Below are 17,751 nucleotides of genomic sequence, written 5' to 3' on the forward strand. Positions count from 1 at the left end.
TGCCTGTGACGCACAACCTGAGCACCTGATTGGACAAAGGCCATAGTCCGATTTCCATTGACCAGCATGGTGAGAAACGCAGAATGTGGCACGTACGCTTCCCCAAGAACCAGGAGGCCCACGGCCCAGTAAAGCAGGAGGACTCTCTTTTCCCTTTCCACTCCAGACATGCATGCAAGGTGCTAGGCACTCCCCACAGAAAACACACCATAGTACAGGCTTTGGTTAAATTCTCATGTCATGTGCATTGCACTCTCCATCTACAATTGAGCCTGCCAGCCTTCACCCATGGCACATATTTGCACATATGGATGCATAACATTGCATTGGGTGTACTGAACAGTATATAGGAGCCTGTGTACGTTAACCATAGTTTACATGTGTGCTGCTGAGCACAGCCTTTCATTCTGCAATATCATAAAGCACTCCCAAAAGCAAGGGGATTATAAGAGCCAAACCATAGGAAATGCACATGGTGGCATGTGGCTCCCTATTGTTCAACAGGGGCAATGAGGTACACCGTATGCTAATGTACGCATACCAGCTCACTTCTGCTGCTGTACCAAGTCTACAATGTCATCCACAACCATTGTTTGAAAGTCACCAACTTCAAATGCATGCAGACACCATCGTACACGCTATGTTTAAATGCTCATGCCATGTGCACTGCACTCCCCATCTTCAATTGAGCCTGCCAGCTTTCACCCTAGGCACATATTTGCATGCATGGCTGCATAACGGTCTATTGGGTGTGCTGAGCGGTATGTAGGAAGCATGGACATTAGACATAGTTTACAAGTGTGCTGCTGAGCACGTCCTTTCATGCTGCAATATCTTAAAGCACTCTCTAAAGCAAGAGGCACATAAGGGGCAAACCATATGAAATTCACATGGTAGCATGTGGCTCCCTATTGTGAAACAGGGGCAACGATGTACTAGCATTTCTAATTTAAACATAGCAACTCTCTTCCGCTGGTCTACCAAGTGTACAATGTCCTCCACAACCATTGTGTAAAAGTCACCAACTTCAAATGCATGCAGAGTAACAACTGCATGGCTGCATTATGTTGTAGTGGCTGTGATGAAGGCCTAGGTTGTAAGGTGCAGGTGTGGTGAACTGTATATATGAAGCTGTGTGCATTGGCCATGTTTTACATGCGTGCTGCTGAGCACCTCCTTTCATGCTGCCATATCTTACAGCACTTCCTAAAGCAAGGGTCTTCTAAGGGCCTAACCATAGAAAACGCAAATGGTGACATGTGGCTCCCTATTGTGCAACAGGGGAAATTATGTGTGCCGTATGCTAATGTAGACATAGCAGCTCACTTCTGCTGCTCTACAAAGTCTACAATGTCCTCCACAACCATTGCGTACAAGTCACCAACCTGACATGCAAGTAGACTGACAAGTGCATGAGTCATTACATTGTGGTGGCTGTGATGAAGGACTAGCCTGTTGGGTGCATGGCCTATGGCCTATGGTCTTCGGCCATGCACCCAACAGTCTAGGCCTTGCCCACTCCCACCACAACATAACAAAGCCATGCAGGCAAACATGTAGGCATGTGCCACAATTCAGAAAGGCAACATAGGCACCAGCACTTCTATCCAACCTGCGCAGCCTAAAGCAGGACTGCAAGCACACATGTTCCACTTACCGTAATGCACAAACATACCACAGGGTTTGGCACCACTACCCACTTCCATTCAGAAAGCATTGTAATAATGCCAACCAAACAACACAATCATCATAACATTGGTCCTGCACTCCACACTGTACTACATGCATACAAGCAATACTGCATAGTGCACTGCAACACTTACTAATCTGCGCAATGCACACTACGCAAGCACATGTAAGAACCAGTTGAACTGTAACCTCTTTCATATTTACACTATTCCATTAGTACACCCAGTGGACAAAGTACACAACTGGTCACTGCAACATCTCCACCTATACACCGACAACTCTACAGTGTTCTTCCTATCACCACACCCATGCAACCAACAATGTGTGCAATGCAGCCAAACCACATACACAAAGCGACAATGTGGAACTGAGTTTCAACCAGTGGACATACCTTTTCAAACAGTGGACATACTTTTCTGTGCAAGGGCTGCAGTCGTGCATTAAAGGGGTAACAGACTTACCAAACACAGCACACCATAGTACACCCTATCTGTAAATGTGCATGCCTTGTGGAATGCACTCCCCTTCTGCACATGTGCCTGCCACCACTCATCACAGAAAGACTGGCATGCCATAATGAAGGCTGCCTGCAATGACCACACAAGATTGTTGCCTGTTGAGGTAAACATGAATTCACGTAGTATGCACGAATACCGCTGGAACACCACCGTCTTCTTCTAAGGAGATGTATCACTTGCAGCACTTCTCGCTCCCCCACCCTTTCGATCCCTTCTTCCCAACACCAGCTGTTGTAAACTATGTTTTTCCGGCCCTTTCGCCACTGCACTGCCCTCGGAAACAACATGCCGGCGTTAGCTAAAACTATTCACGCACAACATGTCACCGTTTTGTGATGTCATCTTTGATGTCCTGGGTGTTAGTGTTAGCAGTGCACGGTGGCACGAGTTATGGTTGCTTATCTTACCATAACTGCCGAATTTCAGGGGTTTTTCGGTTTTACTTTGAACCATAACGTCCCTTTAACAAAGTTTTTTCACTGAAATTCATAGGTTTTTAGTAGCGCAACTTAACCATAACGTCCCTTTAACAAACTTTTTTTACTGAATTTCATAGGTTTTTAGTAGTGAAACTTAACCATAACGTCCCTTTAATAAAGTTTTTTTTACTGAATTTCATAGGTTTTTAGTAGCACAACTTAACCATAATATCCCTGACTTTAAATACATGTAACATAGAACATACTGAACCCCTAGCTAGTGATTTCGATGTCCGCGGACTACCGCCATGTCTGCGGACATATCGAAAATCTGAGCGTGTTGAATGTAAATTTAAATAGTGTGCCCCATTTCCCCTTTGAGGTTGGCTCTGAAAAGAGACGTTTTTTGGGGTGGTTTTTGCAGATGCTTGACAGAGACCTGTTATTTTGTATTTTTTATTTTTATTTTTCTTACTTTACTCCTAAAATCTTCACATAACCTTCTCCAAAGCAACCCTTACATTCCAAAACAGCATGGCATTTCCCATAAAAGATAAGGAAATGCCATCTTCTTTAAAATAAACAGCATTACTGGAATCAATATTCTCATTATTACAGAAGAACATACCAGCTCTAAGCATGAAGGCACACATGCCTCGGTTTATTACACACCTAGCATTGTTTTGCTGAGGACAAAAAACTGAACTATTGTCCCATATTGCCCTAGGTAGTAATCCAGAAAAAATTACTTTGGCATTTGGAAGGATGTTCATTACTGCTTGAACCAAGTGTTCCAAATCTGCCAACAAAGTAGGGGCACTGACATAGCCCAAATGGAAAGCACCATAGTGCAAAACTACCACATGGGGACTGTTCATCCTGCCCATATCTTCACAAACTTGTACAATTCCCCGTACATTGCAATCAGGCACAGTGATCCACACCACCTCGACTCCTTTAACATCAAAATTCTTTGCAACATGCCTGCATTGAGCATACTGTTGTAAACCATGCACAAACATATCTCCAAGCACCAACACCCTGACTTTCTCCACTTCTGCCATCTTTACTACACACAGTCTCTTTCAACACAAATCCACAACCTCAACATCTGATTGGCTGATCCCTACAGTCTTCTTTCCATGCTGGATTTGCTGGAAAACCCCAGATGTAGCACGCCCTGTCCACAGACAGCCGCGCTGTCCGCGGACCGCGTAACTCTTGGACAGCCCTTCTACCATTTCCACTTCACTCTCTGTGCCATTCCCTCATTGCATACAGCTATGCAGTCACACAATACGGAGAACGTCGTCAGAACACCCCCATTTTGTTTATTTTCTAACATTTCAGGACACCGCGAGTGTTCTTATAACACATGAAACTTGCCAGCAAACAATACGAACAACGTCCTCAGAACACCCCCATTTTCTTTATGTATGAACATTTCAGGACACCGTGAGTGTTCTTCTGGCTCACTCTTTTTTCTTTTGCTGACATATCTAGGCCACATGGTTTTCTTCAGTAACAGTCAGAAACTAAAAATTGTATTTGATTTGTAGACGTATCCTACAAGTAGGTTCTTATAGTAATTCCCTTAGAGTCCAGTCACATCATATGAAACATATGTGGAAGACACAAGCTTTAAAGACAGCAATATTTTCATGCAAATAAATGATGATTTCTCTGTTTCAAAGCTGCTATTTACCCTATGTATATGTATATTGGTATGTGTACTTGTCTCTTTGTGTTTTCTCTATAGTAATGCAATTATGTAATACATGGTTTTTATTAGCTACTTATTACATATTTCACAGTACACAAAAATCTATTAAGAAAACAATTATCATTTAATTATTCAACATATTAACATTACGAATATTATACCTTCATCTTGTACGCTGCACACAATGCTATGTTTCTGCATTAGTAGCTTAGTATACTAGATAGAACCCCATAATAGAATGCTATTTATATCAATGCATCGTTCAAAGCACTAATTAGCGTATGATATTTATTGCAATGATCCTTGACACTTTTTTCGCAACATTATAATAAGAATCCCTTGTACACATATTTCATGAAAAGTACATACACATGTGATGTCATCAGTGATGTCATCAATGACATTTGTGAAGTCATCTTTGATGTCGTGGGTGTTACTCTTAGCAGTGCACGGTGGTGGCGTGAGTTATGGTTGGTTAGCTTACCATAACTGGCGAATTTCAGGGGGTTTTTCGGTTTTACTTGGAACCATAACGTCCCGTTAACAAAGCTTTTTTATTAGCACGCAAACAATATACAAAGATGGAGTGTAAAAAGCAATTTCTCAGAGATGGCTGTACACAGAATGTTGCAAACTAAGAATTTATGGTCGTTTACAGTGAAGGTCAGCTGCTTCCATTTTTTGCTCGCGTGCCGGAGAGGCCCACGACTCGCACTATAAGGTTCTATTGTTTTTTGACCTTGACAGACAGGGATCGTGCTAAAAGACTTCTTTTGAAGGAGTTTTGCAAAAACGTAAGACACGATAAGGATGAAATTTCTGAAACGAAACCACTTTTATATATTATATCACTATGGCACAGACGGAGTCGTATTTTGGGACTGCACTACGCTTAGACAATGGAAAATGCCAATATAATGTAGGTAACCCTTTAGATTATTTTATACCGGAATATAATAACAATAGCATGGCGTTAAAGCCCGGTTAAGTTGTACTTGTTCGTTCAATGTGGCATAGTGTTTTTTACCGCACACTATCACCGCCGAATTGCTCCCTTGTCACTTAGAGGGCTCTGAAAAAGGCAGAGGACAGAGGGTGGGTTAACGGGAATAAGTTAACATACTCCGTTGCACTATCCTCACTAGCAAATAGTTTCACACCCTAATAAATAAAATGAATATTTTTAATGAAGATCGGCTCGTGAGACTAATTTATGTTTTTTAAAACAGGTACGTCCTTCCGTATTGTCAATGCCACGATTTTCAGACCCCAGCCGATGGTTTCTTTAACTGCCAGGTGCAGCTCCATGTAAGCAACTTCATGACCCTCACCATTTTATGGGACAATCACCAAGGACCAATATGCCCTTACGCAGTACTAGCGGCTAGAAGCAACATACCAATCTTTATGGTGGTCTAACGCCTCGTTGTTGGAGCAGCCTTCCGATTAACAGTGCGACCATTTGCTTCTTTTATCATAAACCAACAGCCTGTGTACCGCAAAGGAATAGCGCGTGGCTCAAGATGAACTTTTGCTGATCGACAGCAAAGACAAATGCAAATCGCTGAATATTCTCTAAACATTTGATGTGAAATAAATGTACATTACCAAAGGTACAATCTTGCTGTTTACTTTTAAACCACAATTTCATATTCCGAATTGTGGCACACTGTGTTGTAAGCTGATCTAACACCCTCTGTACCGCAAAGGAACAGCGCATGGCTCAAGATGAACTTTTGCGGATCGACAACAAAGACAAATGCAAATTGCTGAATATTCTCTAAACATTTGATGTCAAATAAATGTACTTTATGAACTGTACAATCTTGCTGTTTGCTTTTAAATCACTGTTTCATATTCCGAATTGTGACGCGCTGTGTTGTGAGATGATGTGTGTTGTTTTCCGGGTTCTGTGTAAAGTCGCATAGGAATGGAGACGACTGAGCGCGTTTGGCTACGCACCCTGTAACATCACAGAGAGAGGCGGGGAATATGAATGCTTTGATAATGTCAGGCTTAGGGGCGGGACATATGATTTAGTGTCGCAAAAGCAGGTCAGCCAGGACGATGGCGCAAGTGATAGGATTATCACATAATGTCGGCGCACAGCAGCCTGATTTATCGTTTCTTTAGTGGACAAAAAGTCGGGTAAGGCCCATAGGAAATTGTACTATCAGCGGACATAAGGAGGGTTCTAAGAACACTTTCAACCTGACAACGAACAATACGAACAGCGGTCTCAGAACACCCCCATTTTGTTTAATTGCAAACATTTCGGGACATCGCGAGTGTTCTTAGAACACATTCAACTTGCCAGAGTACAATACGGACAGCGTCCTCAGGACACCCCCATTTTGTTTATGTACGAACATTTAATGACACCGTGAGTGTTCTTAGCTCAATTTTAGCTTGCTTGCGAACAAAATAGACACATACTCTGTCCTCAGAACACCCCACCATTTAGTTTATTTACAAAATTTCAGAACAGCCGTGTTGTCCACAGACAAATCGAACACAACAAAAGCATCTAGCACATAAAAAAACAGAACATTGAACCTATCTCATACTCCCCCACCCTCCCCAAACACTCTTACACACCAACATACTCCACTAAATACAATTTTTAATCAAAGTTTCACCGCGCTGTCCGCGGTCGACGGCGAATGCAAGATGGCGGGCACCACAGAATATCTGACGTGCTCAACGCCGTCCAATCAGCGAACACGTCGCATGTCCACGGACATCACGCAAGCCGCTCGGCCAATCAGGGCGCTGTCCGCGGAGCGAACCGGGAAGTCTGTCCGCTGAGCGAACAGAGATATCACTAATTTTTTTGCCTTACGTTTTGGTCATTTTAAAAAAAACTACTGGACGGATTTACACCAAGTTTGCAAAAGCACGCTTTTGGGACCAAGCCCCCGCTCCTGCCGCAAATTTGGTGTAAATCCGTCCAGCGGTTTGGGCTGTAGGCGTGCGCAAAGTTTTGGGACCCCTCTATAACTTTGCCCCCCCTGGACCAAACCTCTCCAAACTTTGCAAAACAATTCAGAGTGGACTATATACTTTATTTGCAAAGTTTGTTGAGGATTCGTCCAGAGGGAGCGAAGTTATAAGCCGCCCAAGAAATGCTCTTCCTATGGAAACACCAACTTAACCATAACTACATGGACGCTACCGCGTCCATGTTATATATATATATATATATATATATATATATATATATATATATATATATGTCAAGAAAAAGAGGAGAGGGGAGGGACCGCACTCTCCGTGCACCCAACAAAGTTTGAAAAAGTTCCAACAAAGTTTCCAAAAAAAGGGAAAGCGTAGCTCACACAAGGTAGAGAAAAGGATAAATATTTAATAAATTCTTGGCTGTACAAAATGCACAGAACAAAAGGCTGGGGAAACAGCATAAACAAACAGAGGCAGGACGCCTGTGGGCACGGCCCGCTTACAACGCGTTTCACGCTCAACTGAGCGCTTGATCACGTAACACAACAAAGGACAAAGACATGGTTAAAAGGTGTGTAGTCCATCTTCTATGTCAATTATAGAATGAAGGTGCATTTACAAAGTGATTCAACAGTGGCCATCTTGGAACGGAAGGTCAAGTTATTGCCTACCATGCAACCGTAATGTACCGTAATTTCCACCATATATTACCATTCAAAAACAAAGCCAAGCTAGATTAACATTTAGTTAAAAGCCTAGTGCATTGACTTAAGTCAGATTGTGTCTTGTATAAATACAGACAACAGCTTATATAAATCAATCAATTCAGGGGAAGTGTAATGTCATCATATACATGTAGATTAAAAGAAAAGGGCCAACTCGGGCTATGTCATTGTAGATAGATTTTCAAACTAGCCTCCGGTTTAGCATTGTGCAAATACGCAAAATAGCAGCATAAATTGGCATACATGGCATCTGATTACTTTGATGGACTAGAACATATGTCATGTGCAAAATTGCAGAGATAAAAACACATATAATATGGTTAAAAATCCAACACAATTGCAATATCAAAATAGACATAGAGACTACAATTCAAGTAACAAGGAAATGCAGCGCAGTCATAATTTCCAGAAATTAATTATAAAAAAATATATTTTTGATACTTGACCTAATCATGTTTAAAAAGGAGGGAAAGTGCAAGTGCAAGTCCAATAATGGCAACCTGAGCGATGTAAAAAATAGGCAAGGTCATAGAAGTGACCACGTTTGATGAATATCAAATCATCTGCACATCACTAATGTAAATTATGCCAATAGCCTGGCCAGGACTACTGCTATATAGTCCTTACCTCAAATACATGGATATAATCTATTCTAGATGACAATTACTTTTCCAGCTGCATTATCTGACTAAATGTATGTACATCTGAGATCCACTTGTGTAAAATGCACCAATAGTAACATAATTGAAAAAATCCCAGTAACCACAGTGAAACTATGGACACAAAATACCAAATTATTCACCAGTCAAGAGTCCTTCTAGGTCGTGAATATAGCAACATAAAAGAAATTATTTTTACCTTTACCCCTTCCATCCTCATTTTAAACCATAGTGGCAATCCAATCATTAGAACGGTGGAAGCGAAAGGAATTTTGTAGTACTTGAGCACAGGCCAAAAACTAATCAGTGAATTTGAAAAACACATTAATTTTCTAAAGATTATTGAACGCACACTTGAAGAACATAAATCAATTAAACATAGTCAAAATAAAATAGTAGATGGAAATAGACCAATTCAGAAAAACACAGTAGGGAGTAAACACATTGTTATATACCTAGAAACGTATAAAGCTCCTCCTCAAGGTTATGACCATTAGGGGATTTTGTATCAAAATCCAAGATAAACCGGGTCTCCAATTGTCTCAGTTTTAATACACGATCTCCACCTCTCGGATGAATCGGGACATGTGCCACCGCAAAGAATTTGAGAAGAGTAAGGTCATTGTCATGTTCTAATCTGAAGTGCTTAGCCATAGGGTATGCGGGATCTGAGTTTTTAATTGCCCTGAGGTGCTGCAATATTCTAAGCTTTAATTTGCATGTGGTGCTCCCCACATATCATCTCATGCAGGGGCATGAAAGGACATAGACCACAAAAGCAGTGTCACAGTTTATCGAATACTTGATTAACTGTTTACATTTGGTGACCGGATGTATAAAGAATTTACATGCAGTGGCATGGGCGCAGGCCTTGCATTTAGAGCATTTTGTAAAGCCTATGGGGGATTTCATCAAGGATTGCATCAGTGAGGGATTGGTGTCGCTTAATGGTAGAAAACTGGAGACCAGTTTATCCCTAAGTGAGGGTACGCGTTTATAGGTAATAGTTGGACGATTGGCCAGCAAGGGACATAAGTCTTTATCCACGGTGAGGACCCGCCAATGTCGCTCTATGATTTTACGGACATGATAAGAGGCATTGTCAAATGTGACTATAAGTCGGGGTTCATCATTCATAGCGGTTTTCGCAGGTTTGTTACCATACAATAGAACATTCCTGCTTAGTCCACGAGCTTTAGTGTAGGCCATTTCTATCACTCTGCGTTCATAGCCTTGTTTGACAAAATCAATAGCCGCCAAAGAGCAATGATGGTCAAACGATACTAGATCGGTACAATTTCTGCGGTATCGAATGAATTCACCATATGGAATACTACGTTTACATGACGTAGGATGGCAACTTGTTGCATGCAAAGGTAGACCAGTGTTTGAGGGTTTTTTGTGTAGTTCAGTATTGAAACCAGATCTTCCAAGGGTCACAACTACATCTAAATATATGATTTCAGTCATACTATTGCACTCTGTAAAACGTAAGTTAACTGTATTAGTATTGATATGTTTCACAAATAATAGCCACTCAACTTTGGTCCCATTCCATATGACGAAGATGTCATCTATGTATCGCCACCAAGCGACGATATGCGTAGCAAAGCTAGATGCAAGTAGATCACTAAGGAAGGTGGCCTCCCACCATCCCATGGTCAAATTTGCATAGGATGGTGCAAAAGTACTCCCCATGGCAGTGCCCCTTACTTGGTGGTAAAAAGAGCCTTCAAACAGAAAAACATTGTTAGTCAAACAAAAAAACAACATTTCGAGAATCATAGAGCTATGACCATGAAAGTTCAATGAACGGGTATCAAGAAAAAATGTACATGCTTCCATCCCAATTTGATGGTCAATGGAGGTATACAGGGAGACAACATCAAGGGTTGCTAGAAGCAAGCCATCCTCCCAAGGTGTATTTGTAATGTGTTGCAAGAAATCCTTGGTATCCCGTAAATAGGAGGGCAAAGCTGATACCAGAGGAAATAGTGTTTCGTCCACATACTGGGCCATATGTTCAAGGAGAGAGCCACATAGAGTAACAATAGGTCTCCCTGGTGGATGAATAAGAGACTTATGAATTTTTGGTAAAAAATAGATGGTTGGTATAGTGAAAAAGGAGGGAACAAGAAATTTAACAAACTCGTCATCAATTAGGCCAGTATCCACCCATTTTGTACACAAATTTGTGACTTCCAATTGTATATCACCAAAGGGATTTTTTGCGAGTTGGGAATAACATAATCGATCCTTCAGTTGATGATTGGCTTCAGCCACATAATGTATCCGATCTTGAATTACAATGTTAGACCCCTTATCAGCTGGTTTGATGATAATATTTGATAAGCCTTGTAATTCGCTGATGGCCATAAGTTGGGCAGAGGTGAGGTTTTGTTTGTTTTTGATGGTAGTGGCCGTGTAGTTATGGTTAAATTGCTAATCCCATAGGAAGAGATCTTTTTGGGTGGCTTATAACTTTGCTCCCCCTGGACAAATCCTCACCAAACTTTGCAAAAAAAGTATATGGCCTACTCTGAATTTTGCAAAATGTAGTGAGGTTTGGTGCAGGGGGGGCAAAGTTATAAGGGGGTCCGAAAATTTCTTTTTTTCCCATAGAGTGAATGGGTAAAAAACTTTGCTCACGCCTACAGCTCAAACCGCTGAACGGATTTGCACCAAATTTGTGACAGGAGCAGTGGCTTGGTCCAGAAAGCGTGCCTTTGTAAATTTGGTGGAAATTGGTCCAGTAGTTTTTTTTTAAATGACCAAACAGTAAGTCTAAAAAAATGAGTGATATCTATGTCCGCTCCGCGGACACATTTCCCTGTTTGCTCCACGGACAGGACACCGATTGGCTAATCGGCTTGCCTCATGTCTGCGGACATATGACGTGTTCGCTGATTGGCTGGAATGAAGCATGAGGTGCATCATATTGTTTTGATGTGCCTGCCATCTTGGATCCGCAGACATCCGTGGACAGATGGGCGACGAATGGGGTAAAAATACAACTTTGGCGAGTCTGTTGGTGTGTAAGAGTGCTTGGGGAGTGTGAGGGAGTAAGAGATGGGTCAAATGCTGTATTTGTTTAGGTGGCAGGCGCCCCTGATGTGTTCGTCATGTCCGCGGTCACCACGGCTGTCCGCGGACATAAAAAATGCAGTAGCCAATATAGCACAGTTAAAATGTTTGATATCCGCAAATCTACAATTTCTGTACTGTTTGATTTGTATAGTTTGTATGTGAAGTTTTGGCTATGTCATGTAATTAAGATTGTAGAGTTTGGTAAGAAGCACTGTAGTATAACATATCCATGGAAGTAAACAATTTGGATTGTGGTGTATGGTTAGATGTTTGCATCAATGGTTATGTTATGGAGCAGTATTTGTGAGTTGAATTATTATATACTTACTGTTTGATTTTTGGTGATCGGATATATTTTTTTCATCACTTGGGTAACTGGAGCAGATATTCTTTTTCAATTTCTGTGATAAAAGAAAAGATCATGTTAGTGTAGGTAGTTTGTAAAGAGTTATTGCATTGCATAATAGACATTTCTGCATTATTTAGACCCTCATATTTAGTAGTTTACAAACCAGTGTACTGTGCAATTTGCTCAGTTTCTGTGTTTGTTTCTTAAATCATTGGGTCTGTGGGAAAAAAAATCCATGTTGGATTTAAAAAAAACTTTTTTGTTATGGTACAGTACATGTCTTTCTTTGTTTTCAGTGTTTATTTGTTCTTTCTGGCTAATGTTCTATCTGTTGGCTTGTTGCAGATTGTTAGATACCTGTTGGCGAATTCTAACTAGTTATAGGTTTTTATTTATATTTTCAAGTTGCTCATCTATCTGTTGGGTTGTTGCAGAGTTTTGGGGCAGTTAGATACCTGTTGGCGTATTCTAACTGTTTATTTCTTGTTATATTTTTGTGCTATTGATTAATCTGTTTGGTTGTTGCAAAAGCTTGGGGCTGTTAGATACCTGTTGGCAAATTCTAATTGTTTATAATTTTCTAATTGAAGTTTTATTAATGTGTATGCACAGATTAGTTATTACATTTTGGTTTTTAGAATATTAAATAAGCGTTTATAAGATTTGCTGGTAATCTCTGCTTTAGAGTAATGGTACTATCATTACATTCGAACCACCACAATTCTTTTTTTTATATATGCAGTGTAGTGACCTGCATTGGTTGTGGCTCCTGCGTGGTGGATTATACCTATTGTTGTAAAGGTTTTCTTACCAAGTGATACTTGACCATGTGTGAATCCAGTCAGCTTGCAGTTGTTTTTGGTACCATCTGCATTGTAACGTAAAAGCATTAGTAATACGTATTTACTATGTGTTTGTATTTGTAAGGTGGAGCAATTATCTGAATTGCAGGTAGTACATAACCTGCCATGGTTTGCATTTTGTACAAGTTGCTGAAATGGAATGGATTCACAGTTAGGTATGGATACATACACGAAGCGTTCATTAGGGATTTGTTCCTGTGCCACATTGTTGCAGAGAGTGCAAGTATGTTTCCACTTGTATGAAATCTGGAAGATTTCATTTATAGGTATGTTTTTGTTTTCCAGTACTTGTAGTAAGTACATTAGAAATTCTTGTAGATCTTCTTGTGAGTTTATAGCGAATTTCACCATTCTAGCACAGTAGTCCAATTCTTGTCTAATTCCATGACACTGTATGTGTTGTCAGGATTGTTGCTTGCATTTCTATGAAGGACTAACATTTGCAAACACAATTGGTCTGTATTGTGGAGGTAAACGTTGTCAACAATTGGTGGCAATTGGAATAGAATATTTATTGCTACATTTGCGTAGCAATTTACACCAGTTATATTTGAAAATTTGAATGGACCAGATAGTTCTGTGTCCAAGTCATTTTTTCAGAGTGTGTGTTGCTTCTTTAAAGAAGTACCTGAGTTACTTTGAGTAGTAGATTCTTCTTTGGTTGTAGTAATTGATGAAGTATTAACTTCTTTTACTCTCTTTGGAGGATTTGCAGTGAGATCCTGTTGCGTTTCTGTTTGAAGTCATTTTCTTTTACAACGTTTTGCTTTTTGCGAAACAGGATAGGTTTTTAGATGGGGGTGTAGAGTGAACGCAGCCTATTGTATTCTAGAATGCAAGGAATATCTGCATTTACTTTACTTGCATCAAAGTTGATTAGAAAAAGCCTGTCTAGTGTACGTAAGCATGATAGTGTTAAATAGCTCATGCCTTCTTTAAAGACTATGCTACCAATATCTATTAATGCTTTATCTAGGGTAAGACCTTGTGATTTGTGAATGGTAACTGCGTATGCTAGAGTTATTGAAAATTGTTCTCTGCATACATACATGTCTTTGACAAGAAGGAAGCGGGCTGTTGAGTGTCCTATCCTTTTAACTTCAGATAGTTTGTCAAAGAGAATATTGACAAATTGAATGTTGTTGTCACGTGGGTATGTTTGAAAGCCAACAACTGTACCAAGTGCTCCATTAACTAGTCCTTGCTCCACGTCAAGGTTACATTTAAGCATTACTCTACAGTTTAAAGATAATTTTAATATTTTCTCCAAACCAGCTGTGTTGGAGATAGAATTTTCTAAGGTATTTAGTCTTGTTGTGGCTTGTTGACACATGAGTAGTGTCATACCATGTACGTCCAGTTTATCTGTGGAGCGAATTTCAATTATTGATTGCATTTCTTTTTTCAACATTGTTTCATTGAATTTTGAACAGCTTGCAAGAGTTGGCATCAAGGACATACAATTGACATTTTTGTGTGCTAACTGTTCCATGACATCAGTAGCACATGAGTTATAGCCATAGAGTGCATGGATGTGCCTGTTTTTTTTAATATTGATTGTGCTTCTTGAGATAGTACACCAACTCTAATACTTTTTAAAATGTTGGCGTATGTGAGGTCTGCAGACTGGCGCATGTTTTCAGTTAATTCTCCGTATAGGAAATGTTGCCAAAGGTTGACATTTCCTATGCTGCCAAGAGTTTTACAGCACAGTTTGTGTCCTAAGGTTTTAAAAACAGGTTCACCTTTCACTGGTGTCAATTGAAGAAAGTCTCAGAAAACAATAATGTGTTTTCCTCCAAAGAGTTCTTTGTAGTTTGCTTTGAGTGCTTCTTGTAATCTGAGGTGAATCAAAGGCAGCATTAGGTTGGGGACCATGCTCACTTCATCTATTTGTAGCATTTTCATTTGTTTTAACACTGTGCGTAGTTCCATTGCAGCTTCTGTAGAAAGTTTGTAATATTCTAATTTGTTTTGATGTTTTACTGGAAGGAGTAGTAATTGGTGTAAAGTGACACCGCCTATGTTGTAGGCAGCTAAACATGTGGGGGCAGTTACAACGGCTGACAGTTTGTTGTTTGTCAATTGTTGAAGGAACTTGCTGATGATTTTGATTAAGAATGTTTTGCCTGAACCAGCTTGGCCACTGAAGTATAGTAGTATAGGTTTGTAATTTTAGCAGGTACATTCTTTATGTTCATGTTGTAAACAATGTGCAATTTCTTTTGTCACTTCTTGAAAAATGCTACGCTGCTCATTGTTCAGTTTTGATTGCAGTACGGTTAAGTCTTCTGTATCTTCTTCATAGTGACACATGGTGTTTTCTACTTTTGTCATAGCTAATTCTGCCTCATTTGCTATTAGTGGCTGTCTCAGAGGTTCAAGGCTTCCTGTTATAGAAGGTTAACTACTGCCGGGAGTGTCTTTATCTAGTTGGGCCTGGAGTTCCTCTTCGTGTTGCTGTTCATTGTGCAACATTGTTTTGTACTGTGTAAAGTTTACATTGGTTATAGTGCTTTCATTTGCTTTGAAAGCGTCTTCATAGGAGTCATAGATATCTAGTAACTCTTCTTCTTTCCTCCATGGTTTAAAAAGTTGTAGCAGGGACATGTGATATAGTTCTTTATGTTGAGGAGTTTTTAATGATAATTTGATATGATTAATTAAGCTTCATTTGGTAAGTTTCACTAAGCTGCCTTCCCAATTTGTCACTCTGTATCTACCTTTATTTACATCTGGTTTTATATTATTTTTGTATGTGAAGTTTTGGGCTATGTGGTATAGACACATGGTTTCCAAAGTGGTACACCTGTTTGGGTAGTATGTGTCTAGTAAATCGTTTTTCAAAATGTCTTAGTTGTTGGGATCATTTTTCGCTATTGTTTCTATATCCTCGTATGATTTGAGAACTATTTTTCTAGATTTAGCAGGACCAAGACTTAGCCATACTATATTTTCAGATTTTCCATACAAAGCAGTTAAATGATCTGCAGCGTCATAGCAGCCACATTCTCTATGAGAGAGCATTTTTATGCCTAAGCTGTACAATTTCTGAGACAGTGTTTTGTCCGATCATAGGTCTTCCCAGATGTCTTGAAGCTATGTTTGTTCTGCTTTGGTTAAGTAGGCTGTAACATATTGCGCAACTGCAGTGGAATTGTCTGCAATGTACTGCACATCTATGTTTGCATTCCATAAGAGGGCAATGATTGCATTGTAATCATTGATATATTTAGCTTCTTCTGTTCTTTTTATGTAATATGTGTTCTTAGGTGATTTAGCTTTAACACTAGGTCTAACTGAAGACATCATGTTGTTTACTTGACCTGTTGCTTTAACTGGTCTAGGGAAACCAAAGCGGCATTTGGTGTAGTATTTCCCTTCGTTTTTATATTTGCTACGACAATATTTCCCACATTTGTGTCTTTCAAATTATAAAATTTGTGCGTGAAGATCACTATTTGTTTCTTCTGATGGAATTTCACAAGTGACATATTTTTCGATAAACTGTAAAACAGTGGCATCACTGTCTTGCCCAAATTTAGAAGCATCTTTAATCCATAAAAGCATGTGGATATGTGGTGCTCCTTTGGCTTGGTATTCTTTTCTCCTAAAGAAGTGTTGCACTTCTCCGAGGGGAGGAACAGTTTTATTACAAATAAAGTATAGCATAGCAATATATATATACTTTAATGTGATATAGATTGAAAAAAATTCAAACTTTACACATATTACTTTTACATAATCAAATACAGAATACAAAAAATAAAATACAGTTTATACAATTATATAAATATAAGAGTAGAATAAAAAAAAAAAAAATCAATTATGTACAAAATAGAAAGGGAACTCCATAATAAAACACATTTTAAATCATTTCAGTCATTTAAATCCGAATATCCATCACATTTTCAATCTGAAGCCATACATTATATAATGCAATAAAAAGATGCATATTCGCTGTATTAGTACAGTATAGCCAGAATTGATTTTCCGGTATGAATTCCAGATTATGGGCAAATTCTCCTAGATACTTGACAATTGTGGGTCTCATTATGGTGCATTCAGTTAGTAGATGCTTGGCTGTCTCCAGGCTTTCAGGTAGATTACATATACGACATATTCGTCCAACAATTGAGATCTTTTCCCTAGGTCCCACATTACACATGGTCGGAAGTTGCTCCATACGGAAAAGAATAATAAACCGTCTTAGCCTTGTTGAGGGGCATAGGTATAGATATGCCTGAGGTTTCATAAAGTTGTAGAGTCGATACTTTACAAAAGCACAAGACTTTAGACACCCTAGATGAGAAAAGTTCTCCAACCAATCCCAGAGATCTATCTTTTTCCCCAGTGCTATCATGACCTCTTGGGAAATAGATGTCCCTCTGTCTGTCCAGCCAATATCTCTCAGAAATTGGGTCATACTTTTCTGAAGAGGAGAGGTAGTATCTTTTTTGCTTATTTCTATCTGCATGGTGTCCAGCATAGGGTTCAGAGAACTATTCTTCATCTTGAGATAAAGGCCCACCCTCTTTTTCAGTACCATTGCTTTAAGTGAGGGTAAACCCAACTCCAGCCTTATGAGGGCCATACGAACACTAGGGGGTAACCCCAGAATGCGTCGCCAAAATTTTCCCTCCACCACTTGCAGCCAAGCTAAATCAGAAGAGATTAGTGCTTCCAAGCCATACGTAATAATAGGTGCAAACACCTGTATATACAGGTGTCTCGTCCCCCATAATGTGAAGCCAGCCTGCC

The sequence above is a fragment of the Ambystoma mexicanum genome, chromosome 8 (genome assembly GCF_040938575.1).
Source record: "Ambystoma mexicanum isolate Mex_15411 chromosome 8, UKY_AmexF1_1, whole genome shotgun sequence".
NCBI classification, from domain to species: domain Eukaryota; kingdom Metazoa; phylum Chordata; class Amphibia; order Caudata; family Ambystomatidae; genus Ambystoma; species Ambystoma mexicanum.